The 14674-nt window shown below is 41.7% G+C and overlaps 5 non-coding genes across 5 annotated transcripts; all 5 read right to left on the bottom strand.

The window, feature by feature from the left end:
* Window positions 1-1852: 1852 nt before the first annotated feature.
* LOC124620874 lies at window positions 1853-1959 on the bottom strand. Its single transcript, XR_006980389.1, has one exon. It is a non-coding gene; the product is annotated as a U6 spliceosomal RNA (small nuclear RNA).
* A 2478-nt stretch (window positions 1960-4437) lies between these two features.
* On the bottom strand, window positions 4438-4544 carry LOC124620865. Its single transcript, XR_006980381.1, has one exon. It is a non-coding gene; the product is annotated as a U6 spliceosomal RNA (small nuclear RNA).
* A 2468-nt stretch (window positions 4545-7012) lies between these two features.
* On the bottom strand, window positions 7013-7119 carry LOC124620864. Its single transcript, XR_006980380.1, has one exon. It is a non-coding gene; the product is annotated as a U6 spliceosomal RNA (small nuclear RNA).
* A 2468-nt stretch (window positions 7120-9587) lies between these two features.
* On the bottom strand, window positions 9588-9694 carry LOC124620862. The gene has a single exon (XR_006980379.1). It is a non-coding gene; the product is annotated as a U6 spliceosomal RNA (small nuclear RNA).
* Window positions 9695-12179: 2485 nt separating this feature from the next.
* LOC124620879 lies at window positions 12180-12286 on the bottom strand. The gene has a single exon (XR_006980393.1). It is a non-coding gene; the product is annotated as a U6 spliceosomal RNA (small nuclear RNA).
* Window positions 12287-14674: the final 2388 nt, after the last annotated feature.

The raw sequence follows: 14674 nt of genomic DNA, 5'->3' as shown, positions 1-14674 counted from the left end.
GTGACTGCAAAAAGAGACACAGTAGCCTCACGAACCATTAAAAACACCATTCATATTGCACACTTTGAAACACAGCAGTGTAGGTCACTACTAGCGCATGGATGGGTGAATGCGAGTTGTGTGAGGTAGTAGTAGGAATGATGGACATAGTTCCGTTTTCAGTACAATACCAGGTGATATATTTGTGTTGATCCAAGTTTACACAGGGCAGGTCTACTTGGCAACAGTGAAACACTGTGATGGAGATGTGTGAATGAGCCTAAAATGTTCAGGGGGCATGTGGTAAGAGAAACCAGGTTAGCATTGTGTTACTAGCTGTAGTTATGTTCCTGTGAAATGTCAATCAGATGTAATCCAGTTTGGTGAATGTTGTTATTACAGGAAGAATTGCTAGTGCAAAACAGAGAGTGATAGATTTAGTATCTGAAAGCAGTTAATAACTGAGTAGCTACTGGTGTCATGTGACACAAACTGGTTTGTGATGCTGCTGTCTATTCCAAAATCCTGAAGCTTGCTAGTGTTTTGTGTCTTGACTGCCTCTGTATCTGCTTATGTGCTAGAGCTTCTGTGTATGTGACATGATGAATATTGCATGCAGGGTTTGTCCAATCTTTCTGCTAGACACAGGATGAGAGGTGCATCAGCTGTAATTGTGAACAGCATCGACTTGTATGACATTGATGGGATTCAAAGTGCTGTCAAAATAGTAGAGCCTCACATCTAAATACTATATGTTAATACTAGCATACTGGTCTGCTTTCTAAACACTTCAGTGTTGTGGTATTCATTGGCTGACACTTTTGAATTTAATTTAGGTAACTATATGTAGTGGCAGATTGCCAGACATGTGGGAAAATACTTTGTGCGTCACACCAGTGAAATTTGTACATGACTTGCTTGTGCACCACAGATTTGCTGTAATAGTTGGTTTTTAGGTGAAGGGCAGTGGCTTATTACACAGGCAGATATGCTTCAGTTAAGAATCTGATGAGGTGTCACCTGCAGTCTGTATTATGAGGCTGCAGCTGGATAGCAAGGCCACTAGGAAAGTTACTTGAAACATAATGTTAAATGAACTTCCTGTAAAGGGGTAGCTTGCACACTTAATCATTAAAGAGACATCTTCCTTCACATGTTTATTTATGCTGCTGAAACAATTATGGCATCAGCTGCAGCCATGAAGATGAATAAAGTTAAATGTTGTGGGTCTGTGTGCAGTCAGTATGTGATAGTGGCATACAGGCACCAGAAGCTTTGTAGGCGTTAGAGAAAAATAAATATTAGGTAATGCAAGCTAATTTTAGAGCGGTAGAGTGTATGTAACCAGTAGTGTGAGTGAAAGTATGTGAGTGAGAAAGATTTGGAACATGCAGCTATCTTGTGTAAAGTTGATGTAAGGTTTCCAAATGTTGTGTGTGGCAGTAGGTGTGTGTTATGAAATGACGTGATTGAGACAGTAGGAAGAGATGTTGTGAAAGCAGAGTGTGATACTGAGGAAGAGAAGAGGCTTTTGCCTGTGCTAGGCTTAGTCTTAGACTGGCTGTGATTTGTGTCAGGTTTGTGAATGAGCTGAAGGGGTGCTAGTGACATGTACTTGTGTCAGTGTAGTTGTGGTTTTGGTGTGCTTGCTGAGTTGTTATTAGAGTGACATTTTAGATGTGCATTGGTGATGTAAGGGATAGGTTTATTGCCAGTTTTATCATGTTCTATTGTGAATGAAAGAGAGTGGAGGAGAACTGCGTAAATGGACAGCATAGTTTGTGACAAGTGGGTGCAGATATGAAGCGAAACTTGTGTAGGTGGCTGAGGGTATTAGCAGCTGATGTGAGACATGAGAGAGTGAGATTGCGAAAAAAATGTGGAACGCTTCACGGTTTTGCGTGTCATCCTTGCGCAGGGGCCATGCTAATCTTCTCTGTATCGTTCCAATTTTAGTATATGTACCGCCGAAGCGAGTACATTCGAGGAGCCCTCTGAAATTGTATATATAGTTATGGCGTCGCGTCAAATATGGTTCGGCTTGGACGTAGCTTTACGCAGCTCTGGCGAGGAACACAAGGCCTGCCGGGTGCTAATCTGTGCATTAATTACTGCGAGGTGTCGTTCTTAGTAAGTGGCAGCTCTGTTAACTGTATTATTTGGCAGTATTGGATGTAAAACTTAGATCGTAGAGTCGCTTGCTCTCGCAGCATCCACCCAGAGCAGCAGCAGCAGGTTCACACAGCTGCCGCTAGGCGGCAGCAAGACGTGATGACACGTATTGTCGCCATGTTCTCACATTCCGAGTTTAGTGTCTTATAGGCATACCTATGAAACACACTTCTCTAATGTGTGGGATAAATGGCGCTGATTGGAGCTGGTAGCAGGTCTTGAAGACTCTCAAAACAAGCGAATATTTTTGCGAAACTGTCTTCACTGCTAACACAAATTGCATTACTCTTTCAGTGGTACTTTCTCACGATACTAATCGATTTAATGACAGAGTGCAAGGCAACTTTTAACTCACACATCAAGTACAGCACAAGACGACACAGTGTGTGACCATGTAAATTATTGAGTAACTCCTATTCATCCAATGGCGCCAGAAGACAATAGTGCCTGCAAAAAGAGACACAGTAGCCTCACGAACCATTAAAAACACCATTCATATTGCACACTTTGAAACACAGCAGTGTAGGTCACTACTAGCGCATGGATGGGTGAATGCGAGTTGTGTGAGGTAGTAGTAGGAATTATGGACATAGTTCCGTTTTCAGTACAATACCAGGTGATATATTTGTGTTGATCCAAGTTTACACAGGGCAGGTCTACTTGGCAACAGTGAAACACTGTGATGGAGATGTGTGAATGAGCCTAAAATGTTGAGGGGGCATGTGGTAAGAGAAACCAGGTTAGCATTGTGTTACTAGCTGTAGTTATGTTCCTGTGAAATGTCAATCAGATGTAATCCAGTTTGGTGAATGTTGTTATTACAGGAAGAATTGCTAGTGCAAAACAAAGAGTGATAGATTTAGTATCTGAAAGCAGTTAATAACTGAGTAGCTACTGGTGTCATGTGACACAAACTGGTTTGTGATGCTGCTGTCTATTCCAAAATCCTGAAGCTTGCTAGTGTTTTGTGTCTTGACTGCCTCTGTATCTGCTTATGTGCTAGAGCTTCTGTGTATGTGACATGATGAATATTGCATGCAGGGTTTGTCCAATCTTTCTGCTAGACACAGGATGAGAGGTGCATCAGCTGTAATTGTGAACAGCATCGACTTGTATGACATTGATGGGATTCAAAGTGCTGTCAAAATAGTAGAGCCTCACATCTAAATACTATATGTTAATACTAGCATACTGGTCTGCTTTCTAAACACTTCAGTGTTGTGGTATTCATTGGCTGACACTTTTGAATTTAATTTAGGTAACTATATGTAGTGGCTGATTGTGGCAAAATACTTTGTGCGTCACACCAGTGAAATTTGTACATGACATGCTTGTGCACCACAGATTTGCTGTAATAGTTGGTTTTTAGCTGAAGGGCAGTGGCTTATTACACAGGCAGATATGCTTCAGTTAAGAATCTGATGAGGTGTCACCTGCAGTCTGTATTATGAGGCTGCAGCTGGATAGCAAGGCCACTAGGAAAGTTACTTGAAACATAATGTTAAATGAACTTCCTGTAAAGGGGTAGCTTGCACACTTAATGATTAAAGAGACATCTTCCTTCACATGTTTATTTATGGTGCTGAAACAATTATGGCATCAGCTGCAGCCATGAAGATGAATAAAGTTAAATGTTGTGGGTCTGTGTGCAGTCAGTATGTGATAGTGGCATACAGGCACCAGAAGCTTTGTAGGCGTTAGAGAAAAATAAATATTAGGTAATGCAAGCTAATTTTAGAGCGCTAGAGTGTATGTAACCAGTAGTGTGAGTGAAAGTATGTGAGTGAGAAAGATTTGGAACATGCAGCTATCTTGTGTAAAGTTGATGTAAGGTTTCCAAATGTTGTGTGTGGCAGTAGGTGTGTGTTATGAAATGACGTGATTGAGACAGTAGGAAGAGATGTTGTGACAGCAGAGTGTGATACTGAGGAAGAGAAGAGGCTTTTGCCTGTGCTAGGCTTAGTCTTAGACTGGCTGTGATTTGTGTCAGGTTTGTGAATGAGCTGAAGGGGTGCTAGTGACATGTACTTGTGTCAGTGTAGTTGTGGTTTTGGTGTGCTTGCTGAGTTGTTATTAGAGTGACATTTTAGATGTGCATTGGTGATGTAAGGGATAGGTTTATTGCCAGTTTTATCATGTTCTGTTGTGAATGAAAGAGAGTGGAGGAGAACTGCGTAAATGGACAGCATAGTTTGTGACAAGTGGGTGCAGATATGAAGCGAAACTTGTGTAGGTGGCTGAGGGTATTAGCAGCTGATGTGAGACATGAGAGAGTGAGATTGCGAAAAAAATGTGGAACGCTTCACGATTTTGCGTGTCATCCTTGCGCAGGGGCCATGCTAATCTTCTCTGTATCGTTCCAATTTTAGTATATGTACCGCCGAAGCGAGTACATTCGAGGAGCCCTCTGAAATTGTATATATAGTTATGGCGTCGCGTCAAATATGGTTCGGCTTGGACGTAGCTTTACGCAGCTCTGGCGAGGAACACAAGGCCTGCCGGGTGCTAATCTGTGCATTAATTACTGCGAGGTGTCGTTCTTAGTAAGTGGCAGCTCTGTTAACTGTATTATTTGGCAGTATTGGATGTAAAACTTAGATCGTAGAGTCGCTTGCTCTCGCAGCATCCACCCAGAGCAGCAGCAGCAGGTTCACACAGCTGCCGCTAGGCACGGATTGTCGCCATGTTCTCACATTCCGAGTTTAGTGTCTTATAGGCATACCTATGAAACACACTTCTCTAATGTGTGGGATAAATGGCGCTGATTCGAGCTGGTAGCAGGTCTTGAAGACTCTCAAAACAAGCGAATATTTTTGCGAAACTGTCTTCACTGCTAACACAAATTGCATTACTCTTTCAGTGGTACTTTCTCACGATACTAATCGATTTAATGACAGAGTGCAAGGCAACTTTTAACTCACACATCAAAAACACCACAAGAAGACACAGTGTGTGACCGTCTAAATTATTGAGTAACTCCTATTCATCCAATGGCGCCAGAAGACAATAGTGACTGCAAAAAGAGACACAGTAGCCTCACGAACCATAAGAAACACCATTCATATTGCACACTTTGAAACACAGCAGTGTAGGTCACTACTAGCGCATGGATGGGTGAATGCGAGTTGTGTGAGGTAGTAGTAGGAATGATGGACATAGTTCCGTTTTCAGTACAATACCAGGTGATATATTTGTGTTGATCCAAGTTTACACAGGGCAGGTCTACTTGGCAACAGTGAAACACTGTGATGGAGATGTGTGAATGAGCCTAAAATGTTGAGGGGACATGTGGTAAGAGAAACCAGGTTAGCATTGTGTTAGTAGCTGTAGTTATGTTCCTGTGAAATGTCACTCAGATGTAATCCAGTTTGGTGAATGTTGTTATTACAGGAAGAATTGCTAGTGCAAAACAAAGAGTGATAGATTTAGTATCTGAAAGCAGTTAATAACTGAGTAGCTACTGGTGTCATGTGACACAAACTGGTTTGTGATGTTGCTGTCTATTCCAAAATCCTGAAGCTTGCTAGTGTTTTGTGTCTTGACTGCCTCTGTATCTGCTTTTGTGCTAGAGCTTCTGTGTATGTGACATGATGAATATTGCATGCAGGGTTTGTCCAATCTTTCTGCTAGACACAGGATGAGAGGTGCATCAGCTGTAATTGTGAACAGCATCGACTTGTATGACATTGATGGGATTCAAAGTGCTGTCAAAATAGTAGAGTCTCACATCTAAATACTATATGTTAATACTAGCATACTGGTCTGCTTTCTAAACACTTCAGTGTTGTGGTATTCATTGGCTGACACTTTTGAATTTAATTTAGGTAACTATATGTAGTGGCAGATTGCCAGACATGTGGGAAAATACTTTGTGCGTCACACCAGTGAAATTTGTACATGACATGCTTGTGCACGACAGATTTGCTGTAATAGTTGGTTTTTAGGTGAAGGGCAGTGGCTTATTACACAGGCAGATATGCTTCAGTTAAGAATCTGATGAGGTGTCACCTGCAGTCTGTATTATGAGGCTGCAGCTGGATAGCAAGGCCACTAGGAAAGTTACTTGAAACATAATGTTAAATGAACTTCCTGTAAAATGGTAGCTTGCACACTTAATGATTAAAGAGACATCTTCCTTCACATGTTTATTTATGGTGCTGAAACAATTATGGCATCAGCTGCAGCCATGAAGATGAATAAAGTTAAATGTTGTGGGTCTGTGTGCAGTCAGTATGTGATAGTGGCATACAGGCACCAGAAGCTTTGTAGGCGTTAGAGAAAAATAAATATTAGGTAATGCAAGCTAATTTTAGAGCGCTAGAGTGTATTTAAGCAGTAGTGTGAGTGAAAGTATGTGAGTGAGAAAGATTTGGAACATGCAGCTATCTTGTGTAAAGTTGATGTAAGGTTTCCAAATGTTGTGTGTGGCAGTAGGTGTGTGTTATGAAATGACGTGATTGAGACAGTAGGAAGAGATGTTGTGACAGCAGAGTGTGATACTGAGGAAGAGAAGAGGCTTTTGCCTGTGCTAGGCTTAGTCTTAGACTGGCTGTGATTTGTGTCAGGTTTGTGAATGAGCTGAAGGGGTGCTAGTGACATGTACTTGTGTCAGTGTAGTTGTGGTTTTGGTGTGCTTGCTGAGTTGTTATTAGAGTGACATTTTAGATGTGCATTGGTGATGTAAGGGATAGGTTTATTGCCAGTTTTATCATGTTCTGTTGTGAATGAAAGAGAGTGGAGGAGAACTGCGTAAATGGACAGCATAGTTTGTGACAAGTGGGTGCAGATATGAAGCGAAACTTGTGTAGGTGGCTGAGGATATTAGCAGCTGATGTGAGACATGAGAGAGTGAGATTGCGAAAAAAATGTGGAACGCTTCACGATTTTGCGTGTCATCCTTGCGCAGGGGCCATGCTAATCTTCTCTGTATCGTTCCAATTTTAGTATATGTACCGCCGAAGCGAGTACATTCGAGGAGCCCTCTGAAATTGTATATATAATTATGGCGTCGCGTCAAATATGGTTCGGCTTGGACGTAGCTTTACGCAGCTCTGGCGAGGAACACAAGGACTGCCGAGTGCTAATCTGTGCATTAATTACTGCGAGGTGTCGTTCTTAGTAAGTGGCAGCTCTGTTAACTGTAATATTTGGCAGTATTGGATGTAAAACTTAGATCGTAGAGTCGCTTGCTCTCGCAGCATCCACCCAGAGCAGCAGCAGCAGGTTCACACAGCTGCCGCTAGGCACGGATTGTCGCCATGTTCTCACATTCCGAGTTTAGTGTCTTATAGGCATACCTATGAAACACACTTCTCTAATGTGTGGGATAAATGGCGCTGATTGGAGCTGGTAGCAGGTCTTGAAGACTCTCAAAACAAGCGAATATTTTTGCGAAACTGTCTTCACTGCTAACACAAATTGCATTACTCTTTCAGTGGTACTTTCTCACGATACTAATCGATTTAATGACAGAGTGCAAGGCAACTTTTAACTCACACATCAAAAACAGCACAAGAAGACACAGTGTGTGACCATCTAAATTATTGAGTAACTCCTATTCATCCAATGGCGCCAGAAGACAATAGTGACTGCAAAAAGAGACACAGTAGCCTCACGAACCATTAAAAACACCATTCATATTGCACACTTTGAAACACAGCAGTGTAGGTCACTACTAGCGCATGGATGGGTGAATGCGAGTTGTGTGAGGTAGTTGTAGGAATGATGGACATAGTTCCGTTTTCAGTACAATACCAGGTGATATATTTGTGTTGATCCAAGTTTACACAGGGCAGGTCTACTTGGCAACAGTGAAACACTGTGATGGAGATGTGTGAATGAGCCTAAAATGTTGAGGGGACATGTGGTAAGAGAAACCAGGTTAGCATTGTGTTAGTAGCTGTAGTTATGTTCCTGTGAAATGCCAGTCAGATGTAATCCAGTTTGGTGAATGTTGTTATTACAGGAAGAATTGCTAGTGCAAAACAAAGAGTGATAGATTTAGTATCTGAAAGCAGTTAATAACTGAGTAGCTACTGGTGTCATGTGACACAAACTGGTTTGTGATGTTGCTGTCTATTCCAAAATCCTGAAGCTTGCTAGTGTTTTGTGTCTTGACTGCCTCTGTATCTGCTTATGTGCTAGAGCTTCTGTGTATGTGACATGATGAATATTGCATGCAGGGTTTGTCCAATGTTTCTGCTAGACACAGGATGGGAGGTGCATCAGCTGTAATTGTGAACAGCTTCGACTTGTATGACATTGATGGGATTCAAAGTGCTGTCAAAATAGTAGAGCCTCACATCTAAATACTATATGTTAATACTAGCATACTGGTCTGCTTTCTAAACACTTCAGTGTTGTGGTATTCATTGGCTGACACTTTTGAATTTAATTTAGGTAACTATATGTAGTGGCAGATTGCCAGACATGTGGGAAAATACTTTGTGCATCGCACCAGTGAAATTTGTACATGACATGCTTGTGCACCACAGATTTGCTGTAATAGTTGGTTTTTAGGTGAAGGGCAGTGGCTTATTACACAGGCAGATATGCTTCAGTTAAGAATCTGATGAGGTGTCACCTGCAGTCTGTATTATGAGGCTGCAGCTGGATAGCAAGGCCACTAGGAAAGTTACTTGAAACATAATGTTAAATGAACTTCCTGTAAAAGGGTAGCTTGCACACTTAATGATTAAAGAGACATCTTCCTTCACATGTTTATTTATGGTGCTGAAACAATTATGGCATCAGCTGCAGCCATGAAGATGAATAAAGTTAAAAGTTGTGGGTCTGTGTGCAGTCAGTATGTGATAGTGGCATACAGGCACCAGAAGCTTTGTAGGCGTTAGAGAAAAATAAATATTAGGTAATGCAAGCTAATTTTAGAGCGCTAGAGTGTATTTAAGCAGTAGTGTGAGTGAAAGTATGTGAGTGAGAAAGATTTGGAACATGCAGCTATCTTGTGTAAAGTTGATGTAAGGTTTCCAAATGTTGTGTGGGGCAGTAGGTGTGTGTTATGAAATGACGTGATTGAGACAGTAGGAAGAGATGTTGTGACAGCAGAGTGTGATACTGAGGAAGAGAAGAGGCTTTTGCCTGTGCTACGCTTAGTCTTAGACTGGCTGTGATTTGTGACAGGTTTGTGAATGAGCTGAAGGGGTGCTAGTGACATGTACTTGTGTCAGTGTAGTTGTGGTTTTGGTGTGCTTGCTGAGTTGTTATTACAGTGACAGTTTAGATGTGCATTGGTGATGTAAGGGATAGGTTTATTGCCAGTTTTATCATGTTCTGTTGTGAATGAAAGAGAGTGGAGGAGAACTGCGTAAATGGACAGCATAGTTTGTGACAAGTGGGTGCAGATATGAAGCGAAACTTGTGTAGGTGGCTGAGGGTATTAGCAGCTGATGTGAGACATGAGAGAGTGAGATTGCGAAAAAAATGTGGAACGCTTCACGATTTTGCGTGTCATCCTTGCGCAGGGGCCATGCTAATCTTCTCTGTATCGTTCCAATTTTAGTATATGTACCGCCGAAGCGAGTACATTCGAGGAGCCCTCTGAAATTGTATATATAGTTATGGCGTCGCGTCAAATATGGTTCGGCTTGGACGTAGCTTTACGCAGCTCTGGCGAGGAACACAAGGCCTGCCGAGTGCTAATCTGTGAATTAATTACTGCGAGGTGTCGTTCTTAGTAAGTGGCAGCTCTGTTAACTGTATTATTTGGCAGTATTGGATGTAAAACTTAGATCGTAGAGTCGCTTGCTCTCGCAGCATCCACCCAGAGCAGCAGCAGCAGGTTCACACAGCTGCCGCTAGGCGGCAGCAAGACGTGATGGCACGTATTGTCGCCATGTTCTCACATTCCGAGTTTAGTGTCTTATAGGCATACCTATGAAACACACTTCTCTAATGTGTGGGATAAATGGCGCTGATTGGAGCTGGTAGCAGGTCTTGAAGACTCTCAAAACAAGCGAATATTTTTGCGAAACTGTCTTCACTGCTAACACAAATTGCATTACTCTTTCAGTGGTACTTTCTCACGATACTAATCGATTTAATGACAGAGTGCAAGGCAACTTTTAACTCACACATAAAAAACAGCACAAGAAGACACAGTGTGTGACCGTCTAAATTATTGAGTAACTCCTATACATCCAATGGCGCCAGAAGACAATAGTGACTGCAAAAAGAGACACAGTAGCCTCACGAACCATTAAAAACACCATTCATATTGCACACTTTGAAACAGCAGTGTAGGTCACTACTTGCGCATGGATGGGTGAATGCGGGTTGTGTGAGGTAGTAGTAGGAATGATGGACCTAGTTCCGTTTTCAGTACAATACCAGGTGATATATTTGTGTTGATCCAAGTTTACACAGGGCAGGTCTACTTGGCAACAGTGAAACACTGTGATGGAGATGTGTGAATGAGCCTAAAATGTTGAGGGGACATGTGGTAAGAGAAACCAGGTTAGCATTGTGTTAGTAGCTGTAGTTATGTTCCTGTGAAATGTCACTCAGATGTAATCCAGTTTGGTGAATGTTGTTATTACAGGAAGAATTGCTAGTGCAAAACAAAGAGTGATAGATTTAGTATCTGAAAGCAGTTAATAACTGAGTAGCTACTGGTGTCATGTGACACAAACTGGTTTGTGATGTTGCTGTCTATTCCAAAATCCTGAAGCTTGCTAGTGTTTTGTGTCTTGACTGCCTCTGTATCTGCTTATGTGCTAGAGCTTCTGTGTATGTGACATGATGAATATTGCATGCAGGGTTTGTCCAATCTTTCTGCTAGACACAGGATGAGAGGTGCATCAGCTGTAATTGTGAACAGCATCGACTTGTATGACATTGATGGGATTCAAAGTGCTGTCAAAATAGTAGAGCCTCACATCTAAATACTATATGTTAATACTAGCATACTGGTCTGCTTTCTAAACACTTCAGTGTTGTGGTATTCATTGGCTGACACTTTTGAATTTAATTTAGGTAACTATATGTAGTGGCAGATTGTCAGACATGTGGGAAAATACTTTGTGCGTCACACGAGTGAAATTTGTACATGACATGCTTGTGCACCACAGATTTGCTGTAATAGTTGGTTTTTAGGTGAAGGGCAGTGGCTTATTACACAGGCATATATGCTTCAGTTAAGAATCTGATGAGGTGTCACCTGCAGTCTGTATTATGAGGTTGCAGCTGGATAGCAAGGCCACTAGGAAAGTTACTTGAAACATAATGTTAAATGAACTTCCTGTAAAAGGGTAGCTTGCACACTTAATGATTAAAGAGACATCTTCCTTCACATGTTTATTTATGCTGCTGAAACAATTATGGCATCAGCTGCAGCCATGAAGATGAATAAAGTTAAATGTTGTGGGTCTGTGTGCAGTCAGTATGTGATAGTGGCATACAGGCACCAGAAGCTTTGTAGGCGTTAGAGAAAAATAAATATTAGGTAATGCAAGCTAATTTTAGAGCGCTAGAGTGTATTTAAGCAGTAGTGTGAGTGAAAGTATGTGAGTGAGAAAGATTTGGAACATGCAGCTATCTTGTGTAAAGTTGATGTAAGGTTTCCAAATGTTGTGTGTGGCAGTAGGTGTGTGTTATGAAATGACGTGATTGAGACAGTAGGAAGAGATGTTGTGACAGCAGAGTGTGATACTGAGGAAGAGAAGAGGCTTTTGCCTGTGCTAGGCTTAGTCTTAGACTGGCTGTGATTTGTGTCAGGTTTGTGAATGAGCTGAAGGGGTGCTAGTGACATGTACTTGTGTCAGTGTAGTTGTGGTTTTGGTGTGCTTGCTGAGTTGTTATTAGAGTGACAGTTTAGATGTGCATTGGTGATGTAAGGGATAGGTTTATTGCCAGTTTTATCATGTTCTGTTGTGAATGAAAGAGAGTGGAGGAGAACTGCGTAAATGGACAGCATAGTTTGTGACAAGTGGGTGCAGATATGAAGCGAAACTTGTGTAGGTGGCTGAGGGTATTAGCAGCTGATGTGAGACATGAGAGAGTGAGATTGCGAAAAAAATGTGGAACGCTTCACGATTTTGCGTGTCATCCTTGCGCAGGGGCCATGCTAATCATCTCTGTATCGTTCCAATTTTAGTATATGTACCGCCGAAGCGAGTACATTCGGGTAGCCCTCTGAAATCGTATATATAGTTATGGCGTCGCGTCAAATATGGTTCGGCTTGGACGTAGCTTTACGCAGCTCTGGCGAGGAACACAAGGCCTGCCGAGTGCTAATCTGTGAATTAATTACTGCGAGGTGTCGTTCTTAGTAAGTGGCAGCTCTGTTAACTGTATTATTTGGCAGTATTGGATGTAAAACTTAGATCGTAGAGTTGCTTGCTCTCGCAGCATCCACCCAGAGCAGCAGCAGCAGGTTCACACAGCTGCCGCTAGGCGGCAGCAAGACGTGATGGCACGTATTGTCGCCATGTTCTCACATTCCGAGTTTAGTGTCTTATAGGCATACCTATGAAACACACTTCTCTAATGTGTGGGATAAATGGCGCTGATTGGAGCTGGTAGCAGGTCTCGAAGACTCTCAAAACAAACGAATATTTTTACGAAACTGTCTTCACTGCTAACACAAATTGCATTACTCTTTCAGTGGTACTTTCTCACGATACTAATCGATTTAATGACAGAGTGCAAGGCAACTTTTAACTCACACATCAAAAACACCACAAGAAGAGACAGTGTGTGACCGTCTAAATTATTGAGTAACTCCTATTCATCCAATGGCGCCAGAAGACAATAGTGACTGCAAAAAGAGACACAGTAGCCTCACGAACCATTAAAAACACCATTCATATTGCACACTTTGAAACACAGCAGTGTAGGTCACTACTAGCGCATGGATGGGTGAATGCGGGTTGTGTGAGGTAGTAGTAGGAATGATGGACATAGTTCCGTTTTCAGTACAATACCAGGTGATATATTTGTGTTGATCCAAGTTTACACAGGGCAGGTCTACTTGGCAACAGTGAAACACTGTGATGGAGATGTGTGAATGAGCCTAAAATGTTGAGGGGACATGTGGTAAGAGAAACCAGGTTAGCATTGTGTTAGTAGCTGTAGTTATGTTCCTGTGAAATGTCACTCAGATGTAATCCAGTTTGGTGAATGTTGTTATTACAGGAAGAATTGCTAGTGCAAAACAAAGAGTGATAGATTTAGTATCTGAAAGCAGTTAATAACTGAGTAGCTACTGGTGTCATGTGACACAAACTGGTTTGTGATGTTGCTGTCTATTCCAAAATCCTGAAGCTTGCTAGTGTTTTGTGTCTTGACTGCCTCTGTATCTGCTTATGTGCTAGAGCTTCTGTGTATGTGACATGATGAATATTGCATGCAGGGTTTGTCCAATCTTTCTGCTAGACACAGGATGAGAGGTGCATCAGCTGTAATTGTGAACAGCATCGACTTGTATGACATTGATGGGATTCAAAGTGCTGTCAAAATAGTAGAGCCTCACATCTAAATACTATATGTTAATACTAGCATACTGGTCTGCTTTCTAAACACTTCAGTGTTGTGGTATTCATTGGCTGACACTTTTGAATTTAATTTAGGTAACTATATGTAGTGGCAGATTGTCAGACATGTGGGAAAATACTTTGTGCGTCACACCAGTGAAATTTGTACATGACATGCTTGTGCACCACAGATTTGCTGTAATAGTTGGTTTTTAGGTGAAGGGCAGTGGCTTATTACACAGGCAGATATGCTTCAGTTAAGAATCTGATGAGGTATCACCTGCAGTCTGTATTATGAGGCTGCAGCTGGATAGCAAGGCCACTAGGAAAGTTACTTGAAACATAATGTTAAATGAACTTCCTGTAAAAGGGTAGCTTGCACACTTAATGATTAAAGACACATATTCCTTCACATGTTTATTTATGCTGCTGAAAAAATTATGGCATCAGCTGCAGCCATGAAGATGAATAAAGTTAAATGTTGTGGGTCTGTGTGCAGTCCGTATGTGATAGTGGCATACAGGCACCAGAAGCTTTGTAGGCGTTAGAGAAAAATAAATATTAGGTAATGCAAGCTAATTTTAGAGCGCTAGAGTGTATTTAAGCAGTAGTGTGAGTGAAAGTATGTGAGTGAGAAAGATTTGGAACATGCAGCTATCTTGTGTAAAGTTGATGTAAGGTTTCCAAATGTTGTGTGTGGCAGTAGGTGTGTGTTATGAAATGACGTGATTGAGACAGTAGGAAGAGATGTTGTGACAGCAGAGTGTGATACTGAGGAAGAGAAGAGGCTTTTGCTTGTGCTAGGCTTAGTCTTAGACTGGCTGTGATTTGTGTCAGGTTTGTGAATGAGCTGAAGGGGTGCTAGTGACATGTACTTGTGTCAGTGTAGTTGTGGTTTTGGTGTGCTTGCTGAGTTGTTATTAGAGTGACAGTTTAGATGTGCATTGGTGATGTAAGGGATAGGTTTATTGCCAGTTTTATCATGTTCTGTTGTGAATGAAAGAGAGTGGAGGAGAACTGCGTAAATGGACAGC

This window comes from Schistocerca americana, chromosome 6, assembly GCF_021461395.2.
Source record: "Schistocerca americana isolate TAMUIC-IGC-003095 chromosome 6, iqSchAmer2.1, whole genome shotgun sequence".
Classification (NCBI taxonomy): Eukaryota; Metazoa; Arthropoda; class Insecta; order Orthoptera; family Acrididae; genus Schistocerca; species Schistocerca americana.
This window is presented reverse-complemented; position numbering and strand designations above follow the sequence as displayed.